Genomic DNA, 13,421 nt, shown 5'->3' with positions numbered 1-13,421 from the left:
TTCGTTCGTCCCTAAACTTTGTAGAAGTTTAAATATAAAGGCGACCATTCGGTGGCAATCAATCGTGGATACTGACCTACAACCGAGCCAAGATTCCTACGTTAGGGATTAAGTAAATATTGGCGGATCATAAAATCGTGGCGGGACTTTCTCTGTCGCTTTAAGTGTTTCCGATTTCTCTTGGGCACGGGTAGGTAGTTAATTGCCCTCGTGATACGGTTCGAATGGTTCTCATGTTAGACATTTATTGGCAGATAATGGCCTTTCGTGTTGGTCCATGCTCGAATGTCACTTTAAATTTCTTATTAAGATGTTTATTTTTTGGGATCATTAGTGGTTTTTTGTGGCTATAAATATGCTATATATGTTTTACAATTTTATTGTGCTTTCATTTAAAGTGTTTTAAATGTAAGGTATTTTAATTAATATGTAGCAGAATTTATTGTGTAGGTATTTTATTTTGATAGAAAACGATTGTGAAGGTTCTTGAGTCTGCTATCTGTCTCAAAAGTAGTAGATTTAAGAAGTTATAGCAGAATAAAAAATAAGTATAGATATGTAAAAAAATTGTATAGCAGAAATGTGGGTCAAGAGACTGTCTTAACCTCTAGAAGAGTCAAGGCGTGATGAATACATGAAATTTCCATTTGCCTTGATAAACAATTCATAATTTATTATTCTGAGAAACCAAGGAACTATAGAAACAAGCAAATTATCAGTGAACGCATCGAGAAGATTAGATGCGAAGATGTGCAAGTGTAGCTACCTCAGTTTCGCCTAAACAGCACTGATGCTTAACACCTCGTCGACTGTACGTTTCAAAGCAAACGTTCGCCTTCACTTTGCTTGTTTCAACGATTCCTTAAAATAGTCATTGACTATTGAAGATATTTAAATACTTTATCTTTCATTCTTATTTTTCCTTTTAGATTTACATTAAATTTTTTAAACATTAAATCTTTTTCTATGGAACAAACATGATTTATATATTTTGTCCAGTATCTGATATTCATAAAAATATAAAATTTTGTTTGATTAATTACATTAATCAATTTTATGGAAAATATCTCTAAGAAAGTGTTTGATATTTTTTACAATCGTTGAAGACGTGTAGTTTTTATACTAAGTATAAATATGTCCCAAAACACGTACACGTAAAAAGAAATTCTACTTACAATCTTTCGCTTAAAAACTTCTAGGAAAAAGGTCACAGAACACAAACCATGATTTCTAATCTTAATAGTATGCCCAAAGCGGTTTTTAAAATGTCGCGTAAATTGTCTCGTTATCGCCACAATTCTTGCTACAACTATATCACGAAGATACATAAATCTAATAATATATATTTGCTAAAGAATCCATAAGTGATTCATACTCTCTGAAGCTCCCAACCTAAAATATGTCTGACTTGAGAACCCACTCTACTGACTCGCTGTGTCTGACCAGACTAGAGCACGCGGGCAGTAGAATGAGTCTCAAGTCAGACACGATTCTCGCGCATTCTAGGTGAATCATTCATAATCAATAATTCAGAAACAAACCATTAAATGCAATTTCATTATTCTTAAATTTCGTTTTATTTTGGCTTGTAAAACCACTGTTTAAAATTTCTGACACCTCTTATCGAACACTATACAAATATTCCTCACATTATATCTATGTTTATAAGGCAAAACGACCTATGTCACGTTTTCAAAAAATTCGAGTTAGAGCCTTAATTGACACCTAGAGTATAGAATTTATATTTCCAAAAAGAAGAAAAGGCATTAATAGAATTTTTTCCATAGCACAGTATCGAAGCTGAAAACCTTAAACTCCAATATCTCCAAAACAAAGACACATGACTTAGATAGTTTTGCCTTGCAACCACACATATAACGTTTACAAATACCGATGAGAACAACATTTAACATCAACAAGTATCATAAATAAGAAAGTGTAGCTATTTCATACATCTCCAATAATGTCAGAATGTCGAAACACCTGCGCACAGTAGTGTACAGTATAAAGCAGCATAAACATTGAACCATCTGTGACTGGTTGCCTCGAAGCAACCTCCAAGTGCACTTTGTGAGGACCGCCTAAGCCGGCTTCACCCAGTCCACGTGGGCGAGTGTGTGCGTTGGTGAACGTGCGCGACGCCAGATGGCGTGGACGTGCACCAACACAGAGTGGCGCAGAGCGCATCCACGGCAGAGGTTTGCGCGTGCGTGTGCGCTGGCGCAGGGACGCGGCACGCGCAAGCGCGGGCAGAGCGCGCGCGAGCGGGGTGTACGTGGTGCAGCGGGGTCCTTGCTCCCTGGCGTATGTGGGTCAGCAGTCTCACACACACCACCATTCTTGCGTAACCAATGCATGCATGCACCGAGAGCTGCCGGCGTGCACATGCACACACCGAGACGGAAAGTGCAGCCAATGCACTAACCCAGCGGTCTCTTCTTGAGAGGCCGCCGGCGATCCCGTCGTATGCCGAGCTCGGCCGCGCGCTCCTCTGTGTCGGGCTCAAAGCCACGCGAGCACCGCTATCTCGGCCAAGCTTTTTCGAGGTTCAAGCTGCAGGCTGATACCCGCGGTATTTGCTTCATTAAACGAGGGACGACGAGGAGGAAGAGGAATCGCGGCGGTTCGAGATTCCTCTTTTCCCTGGGCCTCGCTCGATGCCCCTGCATCCCCCCCCCCGTGCCTCTAATTGAACGCCAGGCCTCGCTCGATAATCGCGCAGTTGTGTAACGCGTCATTACCGCGTTTTAGGCGCGAGACCGAGATTCATTGCTGAATTTGCGAGATTATGCCTGGGGCTGTAAAGCAGAACGACTTAAGTCACGGGTTTCTGTTTAGTACCACTTTGGCGCTTAGAATTCTGTGGCTGGAAAGAGAAACTACTTGTGTCACGTTTGGGAATATTTTCGGTTGAGGTATTAGTTGAGATCTAGAATATGGAATTTGTTTTTGCAGAAGGAAGATAAAGCATGAGAAGATGTTTTTTATTTGAGAGTAAGGGTTCAAGAAGACAGGATTGTTATTGTAGTATTATGCTCCATGAGATAGTATTGTAGTTGACGCTACAGTTAAGTAGCTAATAGCTTTTTTGAATCCTTGTCTTTAATACCTTCTCCTTTTTTCAGAAAATGTAATTTCTGTATTCTAGGTATCAATCAGGATCTTAAGGTCCCTAGATTTTCTCCTACAGCCATATATATATATATTGGAAAGTAGACATCCCTTGTTATAAGCTCCTTGCTAACTCTGCTGAAGATTAAACTTATTTAGAATTTCGCTTTCTCGCTCTCTTTCATTTGCTTTCTCAATGAGATAAAAATGGTCTATCACGAGCATGTGAGCCTATATCGAGGGAACACTATAGGCATTCGCGTGTTTGCAGAGCGGAAGTATGCTGGGTGGGACACTGTGCGTAGTCGATTGTTCCGTTTCGTTGAGAAAGTTTAGAGTTTCGTTACGGGGAGGAATGAACTACCTGAGAAGCGTTTGAATGTTTTAGTTTTGGAATGGTTTTAGGCGAATTGGGAAGTAGTTTCTATGATAATGGAGATATGGACTTGTTAATCTTTTGATGAACTCATTATAGGTGATTAATAATTTAATCTATGCAGAATATAAAGCCATATCTGTGACTATAAAATAGAATGATATAACTCCTACTTCAACTAATTTGAGTCTAGATAAAATAAAAATTTCAGGAGTGTATTAGCTCATCTAAAAATTACATGAAAAATTATAATAATAATGTAAACCTCCTAGAAATAGTACTTAAAAATTGGTATTGAGATAAAAAAGAGGCTAATTATTATTGATTCTAGAAAATAGATCATTCGAATAAAAAACAGATGATCTAATTTATAATTTCATTTACCTATTCTATTTTTTTGAAGGATTTTATTTTCTTTAATATTCATTCAGAGTCGAAGAAAACGAGCATTGAGAATAGACGCGCAGGAAATTCATTTTTGCGTGCAATCTTTACTTCCTGCGGCATAGGGTTTACGTAACGAAATGAAAGGTTAGAGATTTCATTTTATATAACAGGAAAGCAAGGTGTTCTATGATCGGCATCGCTTTGGGTAAGCGGTCGTTACGTTTTCGTGCCAATATTTTTTCTTGCATCGCGCTAACAATGTGACAGCCACCTCAGCCGGCTGATAATTATTAAAACAGGAAGCGCATTATGTAATTCATTGAGCAACTAATGAACGAAATGCATTAATAATCGATCGAAAGTTCGGAGGTTCAGTGCTTCAAGCAGTAAGCTAATCAAGATATTTCAGATATTTTAATTACCTAATAAAATTAATTTTTGATGTTTAACTTGCTTAACTACTTAGGCCAAAGGTTCCATGATGTAACTATAATTAAACTGAGTTCGTAGCTTATTACTAATGCTTAATTACTTTTTAGCAGTCGGTATTATTTTTGAGATCCTTTTTTGAATATAATAACGATACCTGAGGAGCAATGCATGACACAAAACGAAATAGAGACAGTATTAAATTAAAACTGTTCCATTTTAATTGTAGTATAACTCAGTCAGTGGACTTTGCATTTATGCTCTCTTCCTCTGATGAATATGGATGGACCGATTGAATAGTACTCATTAACACAAAATTTACAAAATTTTCATTTCTATTACTTTGTAACTTATGACAATTGCAAATTCCTGTGACATGTATACTTTTCCTCAGAATTATCAGAACTCAGAAAACTATCGAAATTGTGCTCCTGAAACCATGACTCAGATCACAGGGAACTGTGATTCTGGCGTGACATATTTCCGTGAAGTTGGTACCATCATCGCGAGTCTATTGGAACAACGGCGCGTAATTTTCTGTGCCACGTCGATTTTACCGCTATAAGGGCCCCGGCGATGGTGAAAGTGACTCTCCCACGCCATGACATCCTAGGTCTACGACTCCCCACTATCGTGTCTGACTCTAGGCTCTCTGTTTCTCCTAGTCGAAATGGGGGACGCCTTCCCCTTCCGTCTTCTATCCTCGACCGACTGCCGTTCAAGTACCCTGGCTCGCGATTGGATCTCGCGTCGTGCACGAGGAAACGAATTCTTGACAATGGTAATGAGGCACGGATAAAATAACGCCTCGTCGGCCGACCAGGAAACATCGTGGCATAATTTAAGGGGCAGCCGCAAGATCAACGGTTCCGTGCGAAAATGCGGGAGCCGAGTCGAAATTGCGAGTCGAAGCGAAAGTTAATCAAAGAACACATTAACTTAACTGTAAACGATAGACAACACAGTCAATGAATTCTCTTCTACTTCGCTTCTGTTCTTGACTAGGGTGTTCAGCATACTGTGAATTTCATTATTAATAAGCTTCTGAAATTCTTTTAACTGCACCTGAACGGGGAAAATGAAAAGTAGTTTTTAGCTTTGATAGAGAATTCTGGATCAGAAATTATTTAAATTTGTTGAGTTACCAGAATTTCTGAAATTTCAGAACTTTTCGAAGCTTTAGGTTTTGGATCTTTGATTCTTTGGATTCGAATATTTATCATTCTCAGACTGCTAGAATTTTTTGCGAGCTTTGTAGTTTAATAAGTAGTGTTTGAGATAAAATATTAAATATTCGTGAATTTACGTGGAAAGTACTCTGGAAATATTGTAAGGATCCTTCGTTCTCAGACACTGTAAAATTTACCTAGTTTCATGCAGAAGTTACACTCGGAACAGTTGGCAATACGTCGCGCTAGTTTATCGCTCGTGTGAAACGCTATGCTAGCTTCGCACACTTTATCTCGTTTCACTGCGGTACCGTTATTTGAAAAAGCGACTTATCGCTTATCTGAGCTGCTCTTGGATGTGTGACGGTCTCGTTTCGAGTGTCTACACCTTTCAGCGGAATTATCACCGGAAACGACGAATTACGCGTTAACTACCGAATAATAATTACTAGACAAATCACACTGCTTAATTATACAGCTGAATACTGGATAATGAAACTGGTTTTAGCCCTCGACCACCCTGTAGATAAAATTGCCTACTCTTTATAATCTCACGAGTTGTTACAAGTGGCGAGCTTATACAGGATAACAGAACAGAGACATTATGAAGTTAATAATTATCAGATCGATAAATAGGTAAATTGATATAGATAAATGGTCTTTCATGTTTCTTCATCTAGCGTGTGATATCTCACCTATCATTCAAAAACACAGTTTTCGTCCTCCATTAAAAAAGTGAAGTACTTAATAAAAATATACTTCGCTTCATCCTATCCAACACACAAATTTAAGATTATATATGCCTTCAGTGGTAGACTCGCCACACACCACCGACACAATCAATTCCCTCGAAGAAACACGGTCCTCTCCGTAACCAAGTAACGTCATCAGTACCCCAGTTTCTTGCTCGGAAGCCGTCCGAGTCTCCTTCCGAGAGTCGCAAAAAGAGGCTTCTTAATCGTCACGTTCACCGAACTTTCTTTTTCGCGACGGGGAAACGAGCGAAGGAGAGAGTGAGGAGAACAGAAGAGAAACATGAGAAACTCTCCGCTTCCTCGACTGTATCGCGTTATCTCCTCGAGGCTCTCGATCGCTCGCGGGTGCAAGGGAAGACGTACGTATTATCTGGTAGGAAAGCTGTCCGCGGCGAGTATCAACGACAATGGGTCGACGGTGTAACGTTCGCCCATTAGCGTCAGTTGCTCAAAGAGAGTGACAAGAAGTTGGAAGGGGCTCTTGGGGCCCGTTTATCGAAGGCAGTTCCCGCGGCACAGAGACACGACACCTGGCCCAGGTCTTAAATCTTTATTACAATCACTACGCAGAATGTCGCCCCTATAAACTTCCAAGTGTATAACGAAGGACAGACTCCTGAGGTCTACTTATATGTACACTGATAACTCTGTTCTCATCGAAGATGTTAATAACAGTACATAGAAGCACTACTCATCTGCTCTAAATAATTTCAACAGTGGTATAGTAGATATGAGCTTATATCGATGGAATACTGTATCTTTGAATTATTTAGGGTAACCGAGTTCTCCTTTTATGTACTCCTATTGTTGTTACATGTCGTTGAAGCGATAGAAACGAGTTGGGTTTGGAAGTCCCTAGTTATGAATCTATTAAGTATGAGTCTATAACGAGAGGCCACTGATCAGGAAGAGAGAGAAGAGCGTCATAGATAGGCTGTAACAGACGGAGTCGTGGGTCTCGGATGTTCGCGAGCGCGCAGTGAGAACGGCCAGTGAGAGTCAGAGCCTCGGTACGTTGAACCTCCGCAGTGAAAGTTTCTATTATACCACTGGCCTTACCTTACTTTTCCTACGGCAAGCTCTGCCATGTTGTGTCATAAGGCTGACGAGCCGCGTGGAAACGACGAAATTCACTCCCCACGACTCCCATCGAGTGCTCCTAAGCTGGCCAGACTTTGACGCGTAAGCTAGGCTAATGGTACTTTTTCCTCGAACTGGGCTATCGTCTAGCCGGAAGCGATTGGCGATCGTGATTTGAGAGAGCTTTGTGCTGTCAGCTGGATTGTGGAGACAAGGATATACATACGTATTTTTGGACTGTAGTTTTTTGAGGTTCGAAGACTCAATTTTTGAGAAAATGTAATGTTTGTTCGCTGTAGATTTGTAGGTTGCTGATGAGTTTATAATTTGGACGTATTTATGAGGTTAACTTATAGAATAAAATATGTAGCAGTCGACACTAACTGAGTCATTGACACTTTCTGCGAATTTAGTTCAGAATTGAGGTTTTAGTTTCAAAGTTACAAGAGTCTACCTTTGTGGCAGTAGTAGTGTACTATGGGTGCTATCTTTATGCATTTTCCCACCAAGACGAAGGAGAGTCTTTTAGTTTCAAGGAAGAGAAGGTTCCCAAATTAAAGTCTTATAATTACAAGCGGTGGAAGCATTTAAAGCAACACTCGAAACCTGCAAAAATAAGCCCATTCATACTCTAATTCACACACTCAAAATGACTGTTTTTAAGACCTGCTAAAACTCTAAAGAAAATCGTGGCAGAATTCCCATTCGCCAAGAAAGTCAGTCTGCCTTCATAAACACATCAGAGGATCATAATAAAATCGTTATGGGACCTATTTACGTCAACAGACGATTTACACTGTCGTTTTTGGCCGAGTGATTTCGTTGGATCAGCGCATAGTTGCTTTTGAGCGTTGCAACATCCGCGCGGGCTTCGTCGTTGTTCGCGTGTCGAAACAACAGGAAACCTTTGAAAGGAAGGAGGGATCCTTGGCTTGCTCGGTCCACGAAAAATCCTTCGATAGCTTCGACGTGGAAGAACCCTGGCCGAAGTTCATCGGTGTTACGACACGACTTGCAACTGAGTCTAGGGAGGCTCGAACTGTTGCAATCTGGAGCAAAAGTCCACGTTGTTGCGAAGCAACGAAGAACCGTGATTCCAGGTTTCCAGCGTTTACGCAATCGACTGTTCTAGCGTGCCACGGTGATCGTTTATAATCCAACGAGGAATATCGTAGTTGGACGACTACATCGGCTTCCGCTTTCACATACCCAGTTACGTTGCACGATCGAGGAGATGGGCGAATTTTAATTGAGTAATGAACAACGAGGGAATCTTTAACTTGCCATAAGGAAGCAAGGTTCTTATTAAATGAGAATTCAATGAAAGTGTTTAGAAAAAATATTTTTATTAAATAATATTGATGAAAATAATTAACTAAAATTGAAAATATTTAGTTGGAAATGAACTGATCTGGATGGTCGTCAGGTACTTTATTTTAATAAGTGCTTCATACAAGACAGAAGGCTATAACGACAACAATAAAAGAAGAAATTGTGGAAAATTTTCCAAGACAGAAATTCAGGTCAAAATATTCAAACTCCTACACCTTAAAATTTCTTCAGAGTGATTTTACATACATCACAAATTATTCTAGATCTGCTCAGTCTGTTGATGTTGATACAGTTTCAATTACAAAGTGTGCAAACACGCCACTTATGATTCTTAAATCACGTAGAGAAGTACCAACTCTGATCCTCATTTCCTGTCAACAAATTTTATTTCGTTTCCCGGATGGAAGTTAAAAAGAATATTACCGTAGGAATATTCCGTGTCACTGTTGCACGCTGTCGCGGCGTCGACTAGCAATTGTGATTTGCAATTAGCGAACCGTGGAATTGTGAAATCGCGTCGCGGTGTTATTGACCTGGAGGACGTTGGTAAACCGACACCTCGCTGCACCTCGGAAATCAATTCTACGAACTTGTTCCTCGGAGTCCCTGCTACGTCAGACACGAATTTCTAGGTAATTGGGGAGCAAAAAGTAGGAGAACTTTGTCGATCGTTGCGAATTTTACTTTGTTTCCATAGAATGAGAAACTTGCTAGCTTCCTGGAACGAAGTCGAAATATACTTCAAAATGTCGAATTTCGATAATCATTGCATACTTCGTCGAGTATTCGAAATTGGGAAATAAGAAGTTTGACATTATTTGCGAATTTTTAGTGAAGTTCCACTGTAGGACGAAGTTTGCTACAGTTTGAAGTTCACTTCTCATTCGAGGGACTCAGAACATTTCTCTGTGTTTTAATGCTCAAGTTAGGGATTTTTATATACATGGTAATTATAAATTGAAAAGAAGTTGGAGAAGGCAGGCAAAGAATATTCGAAGAATAGTGAGAATGTTCTCAATTTCTGAAGAAACTCTGCTTAAATTGCATTCATTCTTCAATGAAGAAATATTTCGCCAAGTGTCTCCAAATATCTACCATAAGCTTCAACGCAGATCAGCAAACAGCAAAGTTCCACCCAATTACCAGACTACTGAAATGAAAATTCGGAGTCCTACCTATATGGCGACCTTGCAGAACACTCATCTTCGCGCACATTGTATGTCACAGGTCAGAAAGAACTTTCCCAATCCAAAGAATATCCAAAATTCCAGCTCTCTCAGCACCTGATACGAAACGATCACCGATCGTTCTCACGATCCACGTAAGAGTCCAAACAGATCACATGGTCTATAATGAAGCACACATAACAGTTCCTCAGCGCATCACCGAAGACTCATCACATAGCTTATCTAACAGGTCACTTCCAAATCCCAATAATCATCCTCAGCCGAGATCCAAGTCTCACTGCTGCGCTCCATCGGGGATATCGAGGGAACTTACTACGAACAGACTCGGCTCGAAACACGATACACTTCCGCGAGCCTTCGAGAGGAACTCGCGATAAGGCCGGAAGAGGCGACGTTCCGTGCGCGGAGCGTCGAAGTGAACGCTTCGCACTGGGCAAAGTTTTTGGGGCAGCCAGTTGTGCGGGCCACGCGATCCACCAGAGTCGTGGATCCACGGTGTTGGGTGGTGGTGGCACCAGTGACCTCGATACCAACCGAGGCCCTCCAATCCCGCCGCCCAATGCCAAAAACTTGACACGCGTGTTGTATACGCGGGAACTTTCACTCTTTGGGTTCCCCGTGATATAGCCACGGCTGCTGGGCAGTCACGAGACCAGGATATGCCTGGGATGCTCCGATCAGCCTGGAGGCTCGAATCGAGACGAATGGTGGCATCGTTACGCGACCGATTTCGTTTTCCAAAGTATGAAAAATTGGCCAGGCCAGGCACTTTCACTTGAGCCGATGAAGGGGAACGACTGGGGAAGCATCGGTGACGTCTGGAGAGGATCACAGCATCTGTATCGCGGGGAAATGAAAGTGCCAATGTCGTTCGACAATCGGCGAACCTTCTGGAGAGGTTTAGATACATCCAGGGATCCTGGGCGCAGGAAAAACGTCGAATTTATGTTACTACATGCGGAAGAGGCATAAACCAACGATTAACCCCAGAGTTACGTAAGCTCCTGGTGCGTATGCATAAAGTGAAAGAAAAGTGGACTCCAAATAAGGAATGGAGACGGGTTCCATCGCGCCCTTTTCTCTTCGCGCGATTTCACTTTCGATGTTCGGTGGACCTTTGATTGTGTGAATCCGACGCATCTCTGAACTGGAGTGAGAGCCAGCTGGCCCCTGGACTCGGGCCCGTGGGCGAGTGTTTCACTCGTAACCGATAAGAAAGTAATGAAAGTTTCTGGATGAAAGTTTGGTGGCCTGTGCAGTCGACCGATTTCGAGCAGGGGGAGTTGCTTCTTCGATTTTATGCGCTTATTTCTTGGACGAAAGTAAAAGTACCGGAGGACCTTGCGGCCTGGCGTCGTCATCGTGTGACATCGAATCCTCCTTCTGCGTCTTCTTTCTCCCTCGGGCCCACCACGGGCCCACCTCGGGCCCCCGTTTCGCCGAAGGATACCGGTTTTGAGCGAAACGATACCATCTTACAGGAAGATCGAATCTGGAGAAAACCGCGTCCTTCGTCGAACAGGGTTAAATTATGTCACGCTTGGCTCGGTTTGCTTTCGTTTCGTGTGGCGATTGGAAAATGAAATTCTTAGGAAATTCCGAGAGATACGCTGGATTGCATAGCCAATGAGGAACATCAGATTTCATTAACAATTTGGTTGCAGTGAAGGTAACTGAGCTGCACAGGGAATCCACTTTGTTTTGTTGCGTTTTAGTTGGAGCTTGCTACAAAGTTGGCTGTGGGAGTGTTACTCTTTTACAAAGTGTGAAGTCTTTCGTTTACATGACTGCTTCTGTGTAGAAGGCTCTTGTCAGGTGTCAGTTAGTCACTCATTCAACTTTGTTGAATGAGAAAACTTTGTAACACGGCTTTCAATTCACAGGAGCTTTTTTAATAGTCCTGTCTTAAGGAAACTATCTGTTTTTCATAGATTATCTCACTGCTTTCAATGTAAATCTTCTTTTTCTGTAGTATTTCATTCTTCAGGATCGTTCTTCAGAGAATAACTTCTGAGTACGATTTTTCTCTTCTGTTCATCAGTATGTCAACCTAGTATTCACGTTCGCGCAGCGATAACTGCTACCACGTGGTAATTGATGACAAAGAACATCGCGTCGTGATACGTTCGTTTACATCTCGCCACGGTGGACCGATGAGGCTGTGTCACCCACGTTACGTAACGAATATGAACGATGAACTTTTACATTTGACGGCGCAGCTCCTTTGTGCGTAGGAATGTCGGCTGCGTAAACCGGCTCGCGATCACGACGAATGTGTGAGGAATTCAGATTTCTCACAATGTTGACTTGGCTTTGTAGCGAGTGAATGGCGCGGGTTCGATATCGATATCAGTGTCGACTAAGTTTTGCTTGGCGAGTGGATTTGATTCTGGGGTGATCTAACTTGATCGGAGAATTTTTTGTGTGGAGTGGTTTGTAAGGTTGTTGGCAGTGGTAGAGATTTTGTAGGAACTTTTAATTTGTGTTCTTTATTTTGGAAAATAGTGGTTTTAAAAATTTAGTTGTATAGATTTCAACACTAACTCTACAACAATAAAAAATCCACGAACGAAAACAGTACTTTAAATATTTTCAATTATTCATTATTCTATCTTACCAAAATTAGGAAATATAATTTCAAACACAGCACCTTGACCTAAGAGGACTTCCAGGGTCAGCGAAGATAATATTCATAACAAAGCAGATAACAATTCAGCTTAGAAAATTCGTATCGATAATAGTCTCATAAACATATCAGTCCATAATTTCCAATTCCAGGCAACTCTGTCTTCACGTCCCCCCAGAAATTCAACCCTTTTCCAACCCCTAGACTCCATTCCCTCTCTCAAAGCCAAACCCTCATTCTCAAGCCATCTCCCAACCTTCTCCTAAAAATACCCACGTCCAGGAAAGTGCTCGTAATTCTCTAAAATCCTCTTCTCAGATAACCCAGAAAAACACTGTCGCGTACGCGAAGTCTCGCGCGGGCTCTCTTCGTCACGTACGATTCCGTTACCACCTGTTATACCTCCTCGATTGCATAACCAGTTCGTCGTTTCACTGTCGTTCGCTCCATTAGAGCCCACGCTCTCGAGTCAACGCTCAGGCGCAAAAAGCTGAGCCCGAACGAAAGAAAGAAATCCATCAAAAACGTCCAACGATGTCCCCAGCTGCCATCGAGGGACGGGAGGACCTCAGGCGAGGCTCCATCGATAGCTCAGCCTCTCGAAAAATCGGCGACGATTGGAGGGACGGAAATGCGTTGGCAGCAGGATTTTCTCGGCTGGTTTTTCTAGCCAGCCTAGACGGATGGCGTTCTTACGGAGCCGATGTGTTCGTACGTGGCAGTGTGGGCAGTGCTGCAGTCGTTCGTACCAGCACGTTGTGAGCGGTCGGCCATGGCATACTTACTGATGTCAATCACACCGGCAGGCATGCACCAGCCAGCTGTGTGAGTGTTCACGTACGGCAGCCTCGCGAGCGTGCTGGTGCGCACACGCGCCTCGAAGACGCTTCGGTCGCCGTCGAATCTCGTGGCCTTTTGCCCTTTAACCCGTGCAATTTCCTCGACCATTGATATCGGGTCGCAGCTGCG

The sequence above is a fragment of the Calliopsis andreniformis genome, chromosome 4 (genome assembly GCF_051401765.1).
Source record: "Calliopsis andreniformis isolate RMS-2024a chromosome 4, iyCalAndr_principal, whole genome shotgun sequence".
In the NCBI taxonomy this organism is placed as follows: domain Eukaryota; kingdom Metazoa; phylum Arthropoda; class Insecta; order Hymenoptera; family Andrenidae; genus Calliopsis; species Calliopsis andreniformis.
Note: the sequence above shows the minus strand (reverse complement) of the source record.